General features: G+C 44.5%; 1 long non-coding RNA gene across 1 annotated transcript; it reads right to left on the bottom strand.

The window, feature by feature from the left end:
• Positions 1–2392: 2392 nt before the first annotated feature.
• LOC119972263 lies at positions 2393–5149 on the bottom strand. Its single transcript, XR_005462021.1, has 3 exons — positions 4719–5149; positions 3952–4086; positions 2393–3067 (listed from the first exon to the last, which is right to left on the bottom strand). It is a non-coding gene; the product is annotated as an uncharacterized LOC119972263 (long non-coding RNA).
• Between the last annotated feature and the right edge of the window lie 14540 nt (positions 5150–19689).

Raw genomic sequence — 19689 nt, 5'->3', positions numbered from 1 at the left:
CTCGCTGTTTCTCATCCATCCCAATAAATACTCATCAATCTGGGTGCTGACGTCAGGCAAGGGGTTGGATGGGCTCGGATTGGCTGTGCTGAACTTTGATCTCAGCGGTTCTGGCTCTGATTGGTTAGTGGCGGCCATATCAGTGGAGCTGGTGAAAGCCTCTGAAGTTCCAGCCAGATGTAATTCCCAGAAGTTAAATAGAGCTATTTTATGCAAATTTGCAAATGTTTACACCTATATCAAAGCATGGGGTTCAATGAGGAAATGGCTGCTGGGATATAGAGCCCCAGTCTTCTTAAGTGTCTAATCTGTTTGTCATACAATTTTCACACATATTAGGACATGTAAAACACTGATTTAAACTGAAATCGGAATATATCAGTAATGCGAAACATTTGATTGTTGGGAATATTATTAACGATCAATCAAAGTGAACGATTTGTTACCAGAATACGAAAAATATTACTCAGCTGACAAGAAGTATTTATTTGATCGGTAAATTACTACTTCTGTTGTCAGTGGCAACTTTCCCTTTGTAACTCCAGCACTCTCTCAATGCAGTATTACCGAAGGTAAGATTTTATAGACATGGGCCATTGGCGTATTCTAAATATCGAACTCAGCCCAGATCCGGGGGGCACTCCAGTGGGACCAAATCCAGATTCAGATTGAAGAAAATTATACCGGATTTAGAGGAGAAGCAACTGCTATGCTCCAATGTACAGTACCGCCGGGCTTGTGCCCACTGTTTATGACCTTTCTGTGGGAGCGATACATTCAGAGGTTTGAGGTGACAATAACCAGGAAATGGTCAAATGGAACCGTTAATCGGGTTGCTCCGAGAACAATACTCTTTGAAATGACCTACACAGTAGACAGCAAAGCAGTCACCAAACCTAAGGCTGCAGTTTTGTGTGAGGGGGAGTCTAGAAATTGAAGGAAATCTGTAGCATTCTGTTTGCAGTTTCTGTATTATGGACATGTCCAATCCATTAAAGCAACAGCCCAAATGTTAAACTCTGTTTCTCTCCCCACGGTTGCTGAGTTTTGGCAGTACTTTCACAGTTTTATTTCAGATTTCCAGTACCCGCAGTATTTTTGTTTATATCTCTACGTTCAGATTGTGAGAAGATTATTCTTTAATTTCAGTGATGTGAAAAACAAGTGAAACGTGAATTTTGTAATAATTCGCAGCTTGCCAGTCTCCTGAAATGCCAGTGTTAAAATAATTTATTAATGGAAGACTGAGGGTTAGGGGAATAGGGATGTGCTTTCGATGCCTAACGCACACCGGATGGAGAGGTGGGTAGGGAGAAGTAATTTGACGGCGTTTGGAGGATATGGGAGGAAAATGATACTCGTGGATTAAGGTTGGTGGGACAGAAAGAAAATCTGGAGATTCACTCGGCATCAAATGAAAGCTGTTCATTGTGAAATGAAGCGGAGAATGCATGCATGCCCCTCAGGTAGAAACCCGGAAACGTTTTTTATTAATCAGCAAAAGGGGAAGACAATTGTTTTTTTTTGATCCGATTGTAAATTCAGGCTGGTTCTCAGGAGCGCGTACTTGAGGGGCGGCGAGAGAGCTTTAAACAGTGAGCTCCAGTGCATGACAGTGCACAGCCCTCAAAACATCTTCCTCCAGCCCATCATCATTATAAACACTGGCGAGAGAGAGGAAAACATTGATCTCACTTGGATTGTTTCATACCCAGCCTGATACCTTCCGGGTACCCGATTCCAGTGTTAATGTAAGCATACTTGTGACAATAATAACGATTATTATTTTAATGATGGCACAGCCTAACCAAATGTCAATAGGCATTTAATATTAGAGTGGAAGTGGTGGCAACTGTTTTTGCTTTAACTTTATATTACTGAGGTAAATCGACCCAACTTTGATCTGAGAATGTCGATGATTTGCATTTCACTATTAATGTCGCCTCGCATCGATTGTTACAAGGTTCACTATCTGCAGAGAGTACTGTGGAATAATTTCAACAGGGAGTCATGCGAGTTGTTTCAATTTAGTGGCAGGTTATTGCAAAGTAATTGCAAGGATTGGCCGAATTATGTGCGATATTTCGAAAATTAGGAATTACATGTTATTTGCTTCTCCTGGAAGACAGGGCCGTTGAATGTGTATTTAATTACATAAATTGGTACTGTAGCAACTAAAACTCTACTTAAAAATGTCTCTTCGATATCAGCCTTAGTTCGAGTTCTGCCCCTTTAGATTCCCCAGCTGGAAAACTCCGATCGTTATTTTTTTTAAAGTTAAAATAAAAGGTCTTATTCCTAGACCTGATTCATATCATATCGTCTATATTTTGGTAATTAACCAACCACCGAGTGCAGTAGGCCTTGTGCTGAAATAAAGTATGATACACTGTTTATTTGTTAAAAGTCTGGGTGTTCTTTTTTTCCTGTCCATGTTTGGTTAATACACTGAAATGTCTGCATTACATGTGACAATATCCAAAGATTGCAAATTGATTACAGACCATATCCATTTGGCTGAGGGTACCTGTTGTCAGGTCTCTATGTCGAGGGATCAGACATCTCAAAGATCCTTTCAGGCGCTGAACAATTACATCATCAGATTCCTTCCACAAAGATTGGCGTAAGATTTGGAGTAATTGAAATAGTTACCGGGTATGTGTCAAATTCAATTTGTGCTGGAAAAGCTGACCAGACAGTCATTGCGTGGAACGCCAGAACCAGGAAAAAATCTTGCGGTCCACAAGCGTCAAAAATATTTTTTTTAAAAGACACAAATTCGTTCCAAAATATTTGAAGTAATTCATGCATTTTCTTCCAAATTTATTGGCAATTTTTTGGCCCTCGCCCGTTGTTAAACTGTAAATCATCCAGCAACTTGCAGCGAGGAAGAGATGCCTGACGAATTTCGTCAATCGAAGTACACCCTGAAGCGAACAAATCTACCAAAATGCTAGAGTTGGGTACAGCGATTTGTTCCTGGTCTCCTCCGGCAACAACAACTTCGAGCACAGTCATTGGTATTATGACTGGCTTCATCGCATTGAAATGCTGCCATAATCCAGTTCTGTAGACAAGGACCAGAAAGTTACACATCTCCCTTTCTCACCTTGCCAGAGCAATTGCAGAGGAAAATATAACGATAAACTACTGATATTAGGGTTCTGTTCACCAATAATAACAATTTTATTCGATAGGTTTTCCAAATCAAAGATAAATACTTAACATTAAGAACGGATCCTAATATCAGTGTGGTCACGTTACCTGAAGTAATTACAATTCTGAATGGTGCTACATTAGTGGTAATGACTTTAAGTGAAGAGGCTTTTTTTTCCAAATATACCTCATTGAGGAGCTCGAAATGATAAATTCCTGCAATCAATCCCTTGAGGTGTCGTATTATAAGAGTAGATTGTGTGGGAAGTTTGCCCTGTAGGACAGGTGGACATCCACTGATATCAGATATTTCTCCACATAGAAACTACTCCATTTTATCATTATTATCATGGAAATGTGTGGCCGGCGGATCACATTCGACATAGATAAAAATAAATTTAAAGTACCCGATTCATTTTTTTCCCAATTAAAGGGCAATTTAGTGTGGCAAGTCCACCTACCCTACACATCTTTGGGTTGTGGGTGCGTGACCCATGCAGACACGGGGAGAATGTGGAAACTCCCCATGGACAGTGACCCGGGGCCGGGATCGAACCCGGGTCCTCGGCACCTTCATTCTACATAGATTACTTAGGGAGAGAGGAAATACTTCAGAGACTTATCTGGAGCCACTCTCAGGTGTCTCAGCCATTGGCTTCTTAACAACACTGCGGGAATCCTGATCGTAGATTATCAGGGATGTTGTACAGGCGGCGGATGACTCACCAATGAGAAATGGCAGAAAAAAATAAACAGACACATCATTTACCCATCTGTCTAATCTAATATACATACCTATACACGCACTTTCAATCCGTCACACCTCCAGACCTCCATTGCACTCTGGTGCAAATTTCTGTCACTGCTTTTTGGGTTGTCTGTGTTTTGTTTGGGGAGAATTTTCGTGCAATTCTAAATACGATCTGGTGACTGGAGAAGAGGCTCCCAGTACAATCTTCCACTGACATTGACTCCCCTTTAACGGACTAATCACCAGCAGTCAGCAGCACGTTAAAGAGTTGATCTCCCAGACCCCAAACATTGGCTTAGCATAAAATCCTCAAGAAGATTCCTCAAAAACAAACCACAATTTTACAAGCAAGTTTAAGTGTTCTGAAATAAGCCATTTTAAAAATTGTAATAGAAACAATATTAATCTCAGGATTATTTTTTATATGATTGCTTGAGATTTGAATTCTAGCGTTTTCTGTAGATATTGTGGCTCTGGCGTTTCCTGTCGCAATTGGCCGTCTTGTTCTATATTGCAAATGATTAGTTTATAAAATGACGTCAATACACTGACGGGGTCAGAAGAGGAGATCGACGGTGGCTACTCTGCTCCATGTCTGCAGATAGATTGAGACTTTGAGTCTACAACTCCAGAAAGTCAGTTATTGGCATGGTACAGACTGTCAATCGACAGGAAACAGCAAGGCCACAATAGCTACAAAGATAGACTTCCAATCTCAAATAATCATAAATTCATCTTTTGAGATCAATATTGTTCTCACTGTAAAAAAAGTTTAAAGTTGCAGATTTCGGAACAATAGGATTGTACCTACCTTTTGTGCCCGAGTGATGTTCTTCAGTTTTTTAATTTCAAGCTAATATTTGGGTTTGATATTCCCCACCGGAAATTTTAATTGAAGTGAACTAGCAACTGCACTTGGGTTTTCACTTCACAGAATGATGCAGTTTGTGCAATGAGGAGAATTTCTCCGTATGACCGTCTCCATGTAACAACTGAAAGAGTTTCTAAAAGTAATTTCTGGCCCGGAATTTACTGTCAAAATAACGTTGAGACTATTGGTAATCATCGTTATTCATGCACGAACGCTACAGCAACTTCAGGCGAGGACAGATGCACGGTTAATTTCTTTAGACTACTGTAGTAAGTAGCCGCTGGAGCCACTTTACAGAAAAGCGACTTATTGACTGGTGTCCCCACTGACGCGCATTCAGCACCGTGAAGTTCCTGCATCTGCCCTCCATATATGAATTAAACAACTCCGAAAACTGACTTGTATCCATGTTGATCTAAGTACCCTTTAGTTAATTATTACAATTATTAATTATTGCCGTGACACAGTGGTTAAACACTGCTGCTTCACAGCGCCAGGGACCTTGTGGTGTTTGCACGTTTTCCCCGTGTCTGCCTGGGTTTCCTCCGGGAGCTTAGGTTTCCTCTCACAGTGCAAAGATGTGCAAGTTAGGTGGATTGGTCATGATAAAATTGCCCCTTAGTGTCCAGGATGTGCAGGTTAGGTGGGGTTACCAGGATAGGGTGGAGGAGTGGACCTAGGTGGAGTGCTCTTTCATAAGGGGTGTAGACTGGATGGGCGAATGGCCGCAATCTGCACTGTAATCATTCTAAATGTGGAGTCACATCCCCTCATGATTTATTTTTACTGGAATTTTTTTTATAAAAGATTAGAAATTTAGAGTATCCAATTAAGGGGCAATTTTAGTGTGGTCAATTCACCTCTCCTGCACATCTTTTGGTTGTGGGGATGAGACACAGGGAAACTGTGCAAACCACACGGACAGAGACTCAGGGTCGGAATCATAGAATTTACAGTGCAGAAGGAGGCTAATTGGCCCATCAAGTCTGCATCTGCCCTTACAAAGAGCACCCTAATGAAGTCCATGTATCTACCCTATGCCCGTAACCCAGTAACCCCTCCCCCCCACTTCACATGTTTACACTCCATCAGGGGGGGCCAGTTTAGCTCAGTTGGCTGGACAGCTGGTTTGTGATGCCAAGCGAGGTCAACCGCATGGGTTCAATTCCCATACCGGCTGAGGTTATTCTCAACCTTGACCTCGTCTGACGTGTGGTGGTCCTCAGATTAAGTCAGCTCACTCCTCAAAGGGTAAAGCAGCCTATGGTCATCTGGGACGATGGTGACTTTACTTATCTACTTACTGGCATTAGTATTGAGAAAAGTGGGAGTTGGACCACTGAGATAGCCTTCACCTGGACGAGTATCCTAGAAAATCATATAACTGTAAAGAGTGCTTTAAAATAAATACGAGGGATGAGAGAGGGTTAATATACAGGGAGACAGGGTAAGTTAACAAGAAAGATTAAGGTAATAGTGCAGGGTAGCATAATGATAACTATAATGGATAATTATAACTATAATATTTTAGAAAGAGACAGAGCATACAAAGAGAAGAGCACCAGCAAATAAGGTCAGAGTAGGGAAAATGGTAAAAAGGTGAATAAAAGGCACTTTATCTGAATGCATACAGCCTTCGTAACAAGATGGGTGAATTGCTAACACAGATAAAATAAATTAGTAGAATACAATATACATTACAGAGACATGGTTGCAAATTGACCACCTGAATATTTAAATTAATTTGACATTTCAGGAGGACTGGAAGAAAGGAAAATGAGGTGGGGTGGCTCAGTTAAGAACTCACTGGTGGGAGTGGTTTATAGGCCCTCTGTCAGTAAATATGCTATAGGGCAGAGTATAAATCAAGAAATAATGGGAGTTTGCAACAAAGGTACTGAAATAATCACTGGCAATTTTAATCTTTATCCAATTGGACAAAACAAATTGGCAAAGATAGTCTGGAGGATGTGTTGTAGGACAGTTTCTTCGAACAATACATTCTGGAACCAACTAGGGAATGGACTATTTTACACCATGTAATGTATAATGAGGCAGAATTCATTAATGACCTCATAGTAAAAGATCTCCTGGATAAGAGCGATCATAATATGGTAGAATTTCACATTCCATTTGAGGGTGAAAATGTGGGCCTGAAACGAGTATCAAACTTAAATAGCGGTAGTTACAAGAGTACAAACACAGAATTGGCTGAAAATGGAATGGGAAGATAGATTAAAAGATAGGAATAGGACAAAAGCATGGCAGACATGTAAGGAGATATGTCATGTTTTCAAAAATGATATATTTAATTGAGAAAGAAAGACTTTACGAGAAGGATGCACCACCATTGTGGCTAACTAAGGAAGTTAAGAATGCTATCAAATGGAGTGTAAAGATGCACAATCAGCAAAGATTAGTGGTAACCCAGAAGATTAGGAATATTTTTAACAACCAGCAAAGAATGATGAATAAAATTAAGTAGAAGAAATTGGAATTAGAGGGTACTAGCAAGAAATATAAAAGCAGATAATTAAATCTTCTACAAGTATATAAAAACCAAGAGTGTTGCTCCTTTAGACAATGAGAATGGGAAATTACTAATGGGAAACTAGGAACTGGCAGAGATACTAAACAAGAAATGTGTATCTGTCTTCACAATAGAAAACACAGAAAGCATCCCAAAAATAGTAAAAAGCAGAGGGCAAAAGGGATGAAGGAACTTAATACAATCACTAGAGAAAAAGTACAGGGAAAATTAATGGTATAAAAAGACTGACAAGTCCCCTGAACCTGATGACTTGTGTTCTCGGGTCTTTAAATAGTGGCTTCTGAGATAGTGGATGCATTAATTGCAATCTAAAATTCCAGAGATTCTCTTGTCGTTGTGTTGAATTTCTCATTCTACCAAACGCCAATTAATACAGGCCCAACCTGTTAAACCTTTCAGAATAAGACAACCCCCCCTCCATTCCAGGAATCAGCCTGGTGAACCTTCTCTGAACTGCTTCCAATCTTAATGTTACCTTTGACTCTGAAATGAGCGTTTGACTATATCTCTGCACTATTATTATTTCCAGCTGCATGGCATTACTCATCTCTATCTCTGCCGCAACTTTTTATTGCTTATTCATGTCCTTGTTACTTCCAGGCTTGATTATTCTAACAGACCCTTGACTGACATACTCATGTCAGGGTGAACCAGGTGTGCACACATCAGAGCCAGGAGGCACTGGTCAACTCATATAAAAGTTGGATAATCATGTTCAGCTGCCCAACCTGTGAGAGAATTACCATTGCCAGTGTTGAGCGGGATGTATTTTCACCAGTGAGAGGTGAAGTTCTGAGATAGGCTTCAAGCTGGCTTCACCTGGGAAGTAGATGTCGGCAAAGGAGACCATGCTATACAAACCACTGGTAACTTAGGGACAAGAGATGGAAACAGGATGCTTTGACTTACGTCCCAGCATCGAGGAGGAGCCTCAGAAAAGACCTCCTCCTGGTCTCGAGGAGGTTAGAAGAGCAGAGGGGGTTGAAAGGAGAAGACACGCTCAATAAATCTCCCTGCAGATGACAGAACATCAGTACTGGAGGAGAGTATGCCTATGCATTGTAGTTTGCTGCTGCACACCACACAACATGTCTATTCAAAGAGTCCTGGAGCTGGATGTGTAGGAGGGAATGACACGTCACTCTTCCTCTGAGGAGAAAGATGATGATGATGATGATGAAGGAAGCGCTGCAGAGCAGTCCAGCAACCACGCAATGGAGCGAGACTGCTGACAACTCCGAGACCTCACAGCTGTCGGCACGCTGTCTGGCCACAAGGCCACTTCACCTCAGTGTCTCCCGGACCTATGCCACATGACTCCCACTCCTCCTGTGGCTGAGGGTGAGATGCCTCACGGTTTTCCTCCTTGCCCTCCACAGGCTGCTGCGCCTGCTTCATTGCAGGGGCAGCTTCTATCACCAGGTCCTGAAACAGGGTTGGCTCTTGATTCAAAGGGGCTGAGGAGGTGAAGGATAATAATAATAATAATCGCGTATTATCACAGGTAGCCTTCAATCAAGTTACTGTGAAAAGCCCCTAGTCGCCACATTCCGGCGCCTGTTCGGGGAGGCTGGTACAGGAATTGAATCCACGCTGCTGGCCTTGTTCTGCATTACAAGCCAGCTGTTCAGCCCACTGTGCTAAACCAGCCCCTGCTAAGAATGCCAATGCCCTCGGCGGGATGGCACCTTTCATGGTGTTGTTGATAGCTGGACAACACCACCGACTGGGACGCAGCTGGGATCCAATTTTCACATCTCTGCCCCAGCAGCAACACCAAGTGTCCATGCAACAGAGAGTCTCACTTTATATATGCAGGTCCACGAACTGTACCTGCACCCACTCAGAGTGATGCTGCATTTAGCTCTCAAATAGGGTGGCTACTCTCTTAATGGAGGAGTTATATTCCTCCATTGACTGCCCATGATTACATAATGCCTCAGGGAATTCCAACAATTGCGAAATCATCAATCTGATGCTCCAGAAAGAACCGCCCGACACCCAGCATCTCACACTGCAGAGCATTGCTGTCTTGCAGGTCCCAGGAAATAAATTATGGGCCTTGGTGCTTCTCCTGTTTCAGGCTCCTTAATCCCCCCATCACCACCACTTTTTGTCCCTCTCCCTCACCTCTACATGTTATTTTCTCCCCCTTTCAAGGATGAATGTGTGTGGGGAGTGGAGTGCTAATATGTGGCTGCAGCTCGTCAACTTCTCGAGTGGAATCCCGCCCCCGGCGAATCCAACACCATTTCCCGTTGGAATTGCTGGTGTTCCAGATGGCACCAGAGCTAGCCCATTAACGGTTGTTGAATTACTCCGGGACCGGCGCCAATTTTGCTGTTGTAGAAGTCCACCGATTCAGTCTCAGCGTCAACACTTAGTTTCTGCAACGGAAAACCCTGTTTAAATCTCCAGGGTCAGAAGGTAACTGAGTAAACTCACTAAGTCTAGAGACATCTCATCACAATTACAGCATTGACTTTGACTTCAGATTTTTTATACTGATAACTTATATGTAATATTATTCAGACAATTATATTCCATATATATAACTGATCAATTAGCACTCAACACGTAGGGCATCTCATCCCCTTGTCAGCTATCACTTATACTGCGGGAAAAAATAAAAGCGATCTACTATCTAAATCTACACTATCAACTATGACACAAAACACTTCATGTACCGGTATTGTATTTGCAGTAAAATCCTTATACTGCAAATGTATATGTAGGTTTTCTCAACATAGTCCATGAAATATCACTCACTCATCACTCTCATCATTCCGAACATTTCTTGTGACAGCATCTGTTGTCCACCAATCAACTTGCAATATTCAAAAAAAGAGTTTCTCACTGATATTATTGGTAGCCAACCCAGCCTTGGATGCCTCAGAGTTAGCACAGTGATTGAGACCTCGCAGAGAGTCGGCATGCTCCGGCACCAACTTGGATGGGATACAGTGCAATTACAATGAATCAAACTCAGACGAAATTCCGGTTTTGTCAAAATCGTCAACCATTCTTGCAGAATTGCAGATCCCACAGAATGAATCATGTATGCCTAAATTATTCATTGGTAACTCCAGATTAACTGTGCCAATCAATCAGAGCAGAGCTAGGCCACACAAAGCACAAAATCATGAAGCAGTGGGTAAACTATCCTTTGACATCAAGATCTTCCTGCGAAAGGACATGTAAAACCCATGAATATGACTAAACTTGTGAGAAAGTTAGAAGTGTTGATCGGAGAGATGGCAAAGTTGAAGCAAGTGGATAATTTTGACATGAAGTAGAAAGTGGACATTGCAAAGGAATGAGGGATTTCGCCAACCTGTTTGTCCACCATTATCCACAATATCTTTGAACAGATTGACGAACAGGAATGGAAATTTAAACAACAACTACGAAAACGTATGCAGTAGTGGTCGATGTCATACAATGCACAATGGAACTGACAAATGATGCCATTGTTAATGTAGTACTTTCTTCAACTGAGAAGTCCAAGGAGACTGATGATCCTGAAGAGCCTGATGAATGCTGCCCACCTGTTTCCCTAGCCGATGCCACAAAGATCATAGAGATGCTCCAGGATTTCACATATTTGACTGCATCGGTGACGTGGTGGACTGAGTCCTGACATTTTTCAATGCTAAGCTTTGCCCTTCTGCAAGGTCAGGTCATTGAAAAATATGATCAAATTGAAAAATATGATCAAAATGAAAAAAGACTTCCCCATATATTTCTGTTTTGTTGTGTTTTAATCCGGCATTTGAACCTGTTGTTTTTGACATTGGTCATGTTTGTAGGCATTTCGGGTTACATATGATGCATTCATGTAGGAATGGGGCCTCCTCTGCAATCATGAAAATCCGCTTAACACAAGCTTGGAGGCGGTTCCCTATGATTCCACTCACCAAGGTTTAACTGTATATTGTTCCTTTGTCCCTTTCCATCTATCTAAAGACAGGGAAATGCCAAATTGGAAAAACTTGAATATATGAGCCAACAGGACTTTATGCAATGATGCAAAATTGTCCCCAGGGGAATATTTGGTCTACAGAAAGTTAATACTACACTTACGTTGTTAGAGAAAAAGAGGATTTGTCAGTATAGTATGAGTGGAAAGCATTTGCATTTGCTTGAGCTCAGATCTTGTGCATCCCCTTTCCTGGACCTTGGCTGTCTGTGTCTGTTCTAAAATCTCTAAAGGGAACTGCCCACAGTTGACTCCTCTCACTGGTGATGTGACGCTTAGTGCTCTAATCTAGATTGTGGCCCTTTTGAGGTGAATGTGTCTGCATTGTTGATTGTGCGGAGACAAGATGTGGCGGTGCAGGCTCTGTGGCGTTCTTTCCCACTGAGGAGGCCAGTCATATTTGTGTGGCCTTGTTTGCACAAGCTAGGCTGCAGGCCCAATAGCAGGAAGAAGAAGGTGTTGCTGGGAACTTGGACAATTCAGCTGGTGCATCAGTCTACCCAACCCTATGGGTACGCCTATCAGGCAGACGTCTCCTCCATGCACTTCGCCTGAGGATAACGTTATTAAATTACCTTTTTCTTATCTCCCAGCCTCACCATCAGGGAATAGAAGACCAGAAGAACAGAATAATTTTTTTTTTCATTTATGGGATGTGGGTGTCGCCAGCATTTATTTCCCAACTATTGTGTGTGCTTCTCCTGCAAGATGTAGGATAATGATGCTCGAGTAGGCTGCCTTCCCTCAACTCTTGTACCATTACATTGACAGGAGCTGTCAGGTTTCTCAGTAGTGCTCCCTTCTCACTTGTGCCTCACATTTGAGGGTAGTTGGCATCTCAGTGATGCAACCGGCACTCACTCTGACAATGCTTGGGAGTATTTTGGACATGCAGTATGTTGAGCATGTGTGCATACAGCCATGGATAGAGTTGGTAGCCAGTCACTCAGGAGTCACTTTCTACTCATCTTCCCAAATCTTATAAGGCAATCTAAGTGCTTGCAGCAGTGGACTCACATTCTCCTGGTCATGTTGCAACTGCTCACCGCTTCCTCCACCTCCAGCCCTCTTGGTCTCCTGTGGGGAATTTTCCACCCAGCTGCTGGGAAGGACATCTGCCACCTCTTGGCTATAGTCTCAGCGAGGACCTCCAGGGAGGCATCCGAAAATCTGAGGGCTACCTACGTCCGTCAGCCCTTGGCAGCACAAGCCTGGGCCCATCCTCCTCCTTGGGAAGTCATCTCCACAATGAGTGACGGACCCAGTCATAGTTGTGGCTCACCTGTTCAAAAGGCCCTGGGTGACCAGGAAAATGAACATGTCATTTGTAGAAAGATCCAAAAAGAGACAAAGGATAAGAGGGGGCATAATTGACAAACTTATCAAGCATATAAAAAAATATAGAGGCACTAGAGAAGGTGCAAATTTTTTTTAAATCCAGCATTGAGAGGACATACTTATCAGGAAAAATTTAACATGCTGGGGGTTCTTTATTACGGAAAAGAGAAGATTAAGGGTGACCAAATTCTTTAAAAGTATGAAGGATTTGATAAGAGTAGATGTAGAGAATATGTGTTTCTATTCTCCCCGTGTGTGCGTGAGTTTCCTCCAGGTGCTCCGGTTTCCTCCCGCAGTCCAAAAATGTGCAGATTAGGTAGATTGGCCATGCTAAATTGCCCTCAGTGTCCAAAATTGCCCTTAGTGTTGGGTGGTGTTGCTGGGTTGTCGGGATGGCTTGGAAGTGTGGGCTTGGGTAGGGTGCACTTTCCAAGAACCAGTGCAGAGTCGAAGGGCTGAATGGCCTCCTTCTGCATTGTAAATTCTATGATTCTATTTTCATGGGAGACCAAAGTCTTAATTAGGGATCAGTAAATCCTAAAATAAATTCTGGATAACATTCTTTACTCGAAGAGTTATATAAGAATGCTAAGAATGGAACTCGGAACAACAATAGTTGAAGAGACTGACATAGATACATTTATTTACTTTTTTATAAATTTAGAATACCCAATTCTTTTTTTCCAATCAAGGGGCAACTTAGCGGGACCAATCCACCTACCCTGCACTTCTTTGGGGGCGAGCACCAAGCAGACACAGGGAGAATGTGCAAACTCCACACGGTCAGTGACCCAGAGCCGGGATTGAACCTGGGACCTCGGCGCCATGAGGCAGCAATGCTAACCACTGCGCCACCGTGCTGCCCAAGCCTGCACCAGTCATGATACTAACCTTGGCCAAAACCTTCGGCACTTCCTTGTGCCTAACCGTCTATATCCATCCTATCCATGTATTTGTCAAGATGCCTTTTAAACGGCGTTAATGTATCAGCTTCCACAACCGGACGGAGGGAGGGCGGCCGCCCTGGGGGAGGGCGGCCGCCGCGCATGCGCTGGTTGGCACCGGCCCAACTGCGCATGCGCGGGACCCGAGTCTCTGGCGCCCCCTCGCACATGGCGCCCCGGGCGACTGCCCGAGTTGCCGGTACCTTGGGCAGGCCCTGGTTCCACACACTCACCACCCTGTGTAAAAAACGTTGCATATCTCCACTAAACCTTTCCCCACGGACCTTAAACCTATGCCCCCTGGTGACTGACCCCTCCACCCTGGGAAAGAGTGCCTGCCCATCCACTCTATCCATGCCCCTTACAATCTTGTAAAACCATAAGACATAGTAGTAGAATTAGGCCACTTGGCCCAGCGAATCTACGCCGCCATTCAATCATGGCTGATATTTTCTCACCTCATTCTCCTGCCTTCTCCCCATAACCCTTGATCCCCTTATTAATCAAGAACCTATCTGTCTGTCTTAAAGACACTCAGTGAATTGGCCTCCACAGCATTCTGCGGCAAAGAGTTTCACAGATTCACCACCCTCTGGCTGAAGAAATTCCTCCTCATCTCTGTTTTAAAGGATAGTCCTTTTAGTCTGAGATTGTGTCCTCTGCTTCTAGTTTTTCCTACAAGTGGAAACATACTCTCCAAGTCCACTCTATCCAAGCCTCGCAGGATCCTGTAAGTTTCAATAAGATCCCCCCTCATCATTCTAAACTCCAACTAGTACAGACCCAGAGTCCTCAAACGTTGTCATACAACAAGTTCTTCATTCCAGGAATCATTCTTGTGAACCTCCTCTGGACCCTTTCAAAGGCCAGCACATCGTTCCTTAGATGCGGGGCCCAAAACTGCTCACAATACTCCAAACGGGGTCTGACCAAAGCCTTATACAGCCTCAGAAGTACATCCCTGGTCTTGTAATCTAGCCCTCTTGACATGAATGCTAACATTGCATTTGCCTTCTTAACTGCCGACTGAACATGCACATTAACCTTAAGAGAATCGTGAACAAGGACTCCCAAGTCCCTTTGTGCTTCTGCTTTTCAAAGCATTTCCCCGTTTAGAAAATAGTCTATGCCTAGATTTCTCCTTCCAAAGTGCATAACCTCACACTTTTCCACATTGTATTTAATTTGCCACTTCATTGCCCACTCTCCTAACTTGTCCAAGTCCTTCTGCAGCCCCCTTGCTTCCTCAATACTACTTGTCCCTCTACAGATCTTTGTATCATCTGCAAACTTAGCAACAGTGCCTTCAGTACCTTCTTTCAGATCATTAATGTATATGTAAAAAGTTGTGGTCCCAGCACAGACCCCTGAGGCACACCACCAGTCACCGGCTGCCATCCTGAAAAAGACCTCTTTATCCTCACTCTTTGCCTTCTACCAGTCAGCCAATCCTCTATCCATGCCAGGATCTTACCCTTAACTCCATGGGCTTTTAACTTATTTAACAGTCTCCTATGTGGCACCTTGTCAAAGGCCTTCTGGAAATCTAAATAAATCACGTCCACTGATTTTCCTTTGTCTAACTTGCTTGTTACCTCAAAGAACTCTAACAGATTTGTTAGACGCGACCTCCCTTTGACAAAGCCGTGCTGACTCAGTCCTATTTTACCATGCACTCTCAAGTGCTTCGTAATCTCATCTTTAATAAGACTCCAAAATCTTACCAATGACCGAAGTCAGGCTAACCGGCCTATAATTTCCCATCTTCTGCCCCCCTCTCCTTAAACAGTGCAGTTACATTAGCCACCTTCCAGTCCTCTGGGACCCTTCCTGCCTCCAGTGATTCCTGAAAGATCATCACTAATACCTCCACAATTTCCTCAGCAATCTCTTTTAGCTGACCTTTGTCAGGTCATGTTGAACCAGTTGCTTGGTTATGGGCCTTTACTCATGGCTGTTTTCATTGCTTTTGAGCTGCCAGCTTTTCCAAGTTTTGTCGGCATGCATACTGTAATAATGGTAAAAGATTACTTATTTGGTATTAGAGTGACCAACTTGCATGGAGAAAATTTAAAGGACACTCTTGGCATGGCGAGTCCATTTATCTTGGGGTGGGAAGGGGAGATTGTGGTGCTGACAGGGCTGTGAGAGTGCAGAGGGAGAGAGGTTCCAGGGCTGTGAAAGCCAGTGGGGGGGGGGGGGATCTAGAGCCCTGAAGGGGGTGAAATGAGTACCAGGCATGCGCAAGATGTAAAGGCAGGCTGAATTTATGGGAAAATCGGTGTCCCAGATGCATGCGGTCCAGGAATACAGGACCTTAGATACAGAACCAACCCATAAAATAAAAATAAATATCAAAATAACTGCATTTATATAAATACCTTTCAAGACCACTGGTCATCCCAAAGCATTTTACCGCTAACTCAGTACATTTTGAACTGCAGTCACTGTAATGTAGGAAATGTCAGAACATACACCAGTATATCATGGTGTAGACACACACTCATGGACACACACAGGGACCAATCAACATGTACAAACACCGCAGCCAATCACCAGTTAGAATACACACACTATAAAGGCAGAGGGCACCACGGTTCCCGCTCATTCTGGGTGTAACAAGAACTCATCCAGCCCAGCACACGTGCTGAGAGAATCAACTGGTTCAGACAAGGCTTAGGTCTCTAGTTTAAGTTAGCATCATTTAGATCCACAGTCATCGTGTGTTAGTTAGTTAGAAGTAGTTAATAAAATTGAGTTGAACCTTCATCAGTGTTGGAAGTGGCTGTTCATCTCTCAAGTCTACACTAGCCAACACTTAAGGAAACTCTTATCTATTGTTCTTATTCCATGCTGGAAGTTATTCAAAATAATATTTAAATTCCAGCTACAACTTCAGGACAATGATTTAATTGGATTTCTCTATTTCATATACAATTTCTGACTGTCTTAAGTTGCATCGGCCCCAAGCTCTGGAACTCTCGCCCTCCAACTCTTTCGTCTTTTAAGACTCTTTTCAAATGTTACACTTTGGTTAAGCATTTAGTTATCTGATTTAATATCTCCTTATATGATTCATGTCATACTTTGCTTTTGGCGTCTTATGTGAAGTGCCTGTGGACGTTGGCGCAATATAAATGCAGATTGTTGTGAAGCAAGAAGTCTCTGACTCAGCCAGTCAGACGCTAGCGGAGAGGGGCTGGGCGGGACTTAGGACTGCAGCACCCGCCTTCCTTCAAAGGGCGGGCGGGAGAGAGCTTGCACAAATCGCCGCGACGGAATTTAGAGGAGAATAAAATGCCTTCAAAGAAAAATGAGGCCAAAACCCGCCCGAATGTGAGAAGAGGAGCCGCTGCTGATCCCGCAACTCCGTCAAATGCTGGACTGACAGTTGGGCGGGAGCGCGGCTTCCTTCAGGTAAAAGGGAGGCTGCGGCATGGAGCAGCACCTCCCCCTGCACTCTTCACCAACCTTGTGTTGCGCCGAAGCCCGTGCGGAGGGGCAGTCGAAACGCGCTGCTGTCAATGGAGGAGGAGGGTGGGGGTGAGCGCGAGCGCGCGGCAGTTAACGAGGCCGTGATGGAGCGGGAACGCGCAGCAGTCAATGGCTTGGAAAAGGGAGATCGCGCGGTCGCCAATTGGGGGTGGGGCAGAAACGCGCATTCCCGGAGCAGGATCGTTGCAGCTTTTCCAGCTGGAATAAGAAGTCTTACAACACCAGGTTAAAGTCCAACATGTTTGAAACAAACATGTTCTTTAAAAAAAAATAGTTTTTATTGGAATTTTTTGAAAAATATATATCAACAAAGCAATAATAATAAACACCCCCGGCACCTGTAACAACGCATATAACAAACCCCCCCCCCCAACCCTAATAAACAACAAAATAAATTAACAATGAGCAAATTAACTTAAACACTCTCCCCCTAAAGCCCCCCACCCCACCCTTTTCCTCCCCCCCCCCCCCCCCTTGCTGCTGCTGCTGACCTAGTACCTTATCGTTGAGCCAGAAAGTGGAGGAAAGGCTGCCACCTCCTAAAGAACCCTTGTACCGACCCCCTCAGGGCGAACTTGCCTGCGCTTTCACACTGCCCCACCCCACCAACGCAGCTCTCAAACCGCAGTCCCAACCCAACCACCAACTCCGTACAAACAAAGGCACAGATCAACCACAAACCCCAGTACCCCCCTTAGAACACAAAACCATAACCCACATCGTCCGAAAGCGAGAGAAAAAACAAAAACAAACAGAATAACCCGCTACAGCATAAACAATGATACACGAATAGAAAAACTCCCACAGCCCCCAGTCTCTAGTTCGAGTCCAGCTTTTCAGCCTGCACAAAGGCCCACGCTTCCTCCGGGGACTCAAAGTAGTGATGCCGGTACTTGTAGGTGACCCACAGGCGCGCAGGCGGCAACATGCCGAACTTCGCCTGCTTTCCATGGAGCACCGCCTTCGTCCAGTTAAACCCACTTGGCCACCTCCGCACTCCAGTCCTGGTAGATACGCACTACCGAATTCTCCCACTTACTACTCCTCACCTTCTTGGCCCATCGGAGAACACACTCCCGGTCACTGAACCGATGGAACCGCACCAGCACCGCCCGCGGGGGTTCATTCGCCTTAGGCCGCCTGGCCAGTACTCTGTGGGCTCCCTCCAGCTCCAGGGGCAGATGGAAGGATCCTGCCCCCACCAGCGAGTTCAACATCATGGCCACATAGGCCAGCAGGTCCGACCCCTCCAACCGCTCCTCGATGCCCAGGATCCGCAAGTTCTTCCTCCGTGACCGAAGCTCCATCTCCTCGAACCGATCTTGCCACTTTTTATGAAGCGCCTCGTGTATCTCCACCTTCCCCACAAGGACCGAAACCTCCTCCTCGCGCTCAGAGGCCTGCTGCTGCAACTCAAGTATCGCTGCACCGTGGGTTGTCTGGGTCTCCAGCAGCTTGCTCGTCGTCACCTTCAGGGATTCCAACAACTCCCCTTTCAGCTCCGTGAAATAGCGCAGAAGGGCCGCCTGCTGCTCCTCAGCCCACTGCCTCCACTCCTCAGGGGCTCCACCGGCCGCCATTTTGTCCACCTTCCCCCGCTTTTCCAGGGGAGCTGCTGCCGTTTTTCTCCTCGCCCCACTTCGAGTCCGCACCATAAATCCCGGGGGGTTTTGCTCCAGACCCCTTTATCCACCGGCAATCGTCGAATCAGCGCTGTTTGGGGCCCTTAAAAGAGCCCACAAGTCCTTTTAAAGCGGGAGCTGCCGAACGTGCGGCTTAGCTCCACATAGCCGCAACCGGAAATCCGAAACAAACATGTTCAACTTTAACCTGGTGTTGTAAGACTTCTAACTGCTCACCCCAGTCCAACGCTGGCATCTCCACCTCATGGTTTCCAGCTGGATGCCGTGATGTGTCTTGACTTTCTGATAAATGAAGCATAAGTGATGCTCTTGGTGAATGCTCTTGCAACGCTAAATATTAGGAGATTCAATGTATAAGTTACTGTAACCTTAAAAGTGGGCTTTAGTTTAGGTTTTAGAAGCTACCTCCACTTGTCTGCTCATAAGGCCTCATTTCCTGGGCCAGGGATTCTCGTTTGCCTTTTGTACTTGTGCTGAAGTTGGGGTCTTGCTGTGTTTGTCATTACCAAATTGTTGCACAACTGTGTAAGCTGAGGGACAATAACTCAAATCCACCCAGTCCTGGCCCCTGCTCCTTTATAGATAACAATGGGGGCAGCTTTGTTTACTCCTCCAGAGCCCATTGCAACTACTGGGTTTTGGTGCAGGTGAGATGGTGAAAGTTGCAGTACTCTCACAGCTTTCGGTTGTGTCACTTACTGCAACCAACAAATCTGGGCCAAGGGCCCAAATCTTCCAGTATCCAGATCATCAGACATGGTTTGTAAGTTGGGAGATGTGCATCAGGATTCTTGCGAACGTCTAACATGCACTCGTTGAAATTGGGAAGTTTAAACTTCCGTTGAACTGATTCAGCCACCCTGGATCCCCCGTGAGAATCCCTGACCCTGGGCTTATAGAAGTGTTGCAGAATCACAGAATTGTTGCAGTGGAGAAAGAGGCCATTGAGCGCATTACATTT

Source organism: Scyliorhinus canicula, chromosome 1 (assembly GCF_902713615.1).
Source record: "Scyliorhinus canicula chromosome 1, sScyCan1.1, whole genome shotgun sequence".
Classification (NCBI taxonomy): Eukaryota; Metazoa; Chordata; class Chondrichthyes; order Carcharhiniformes; family Scyliorhinidae; genus Scyliorhinus; species Scyliorhinus canicula.
This window is presented reverse-complemented; position numbering and strand designations above follow the sequence as displayed.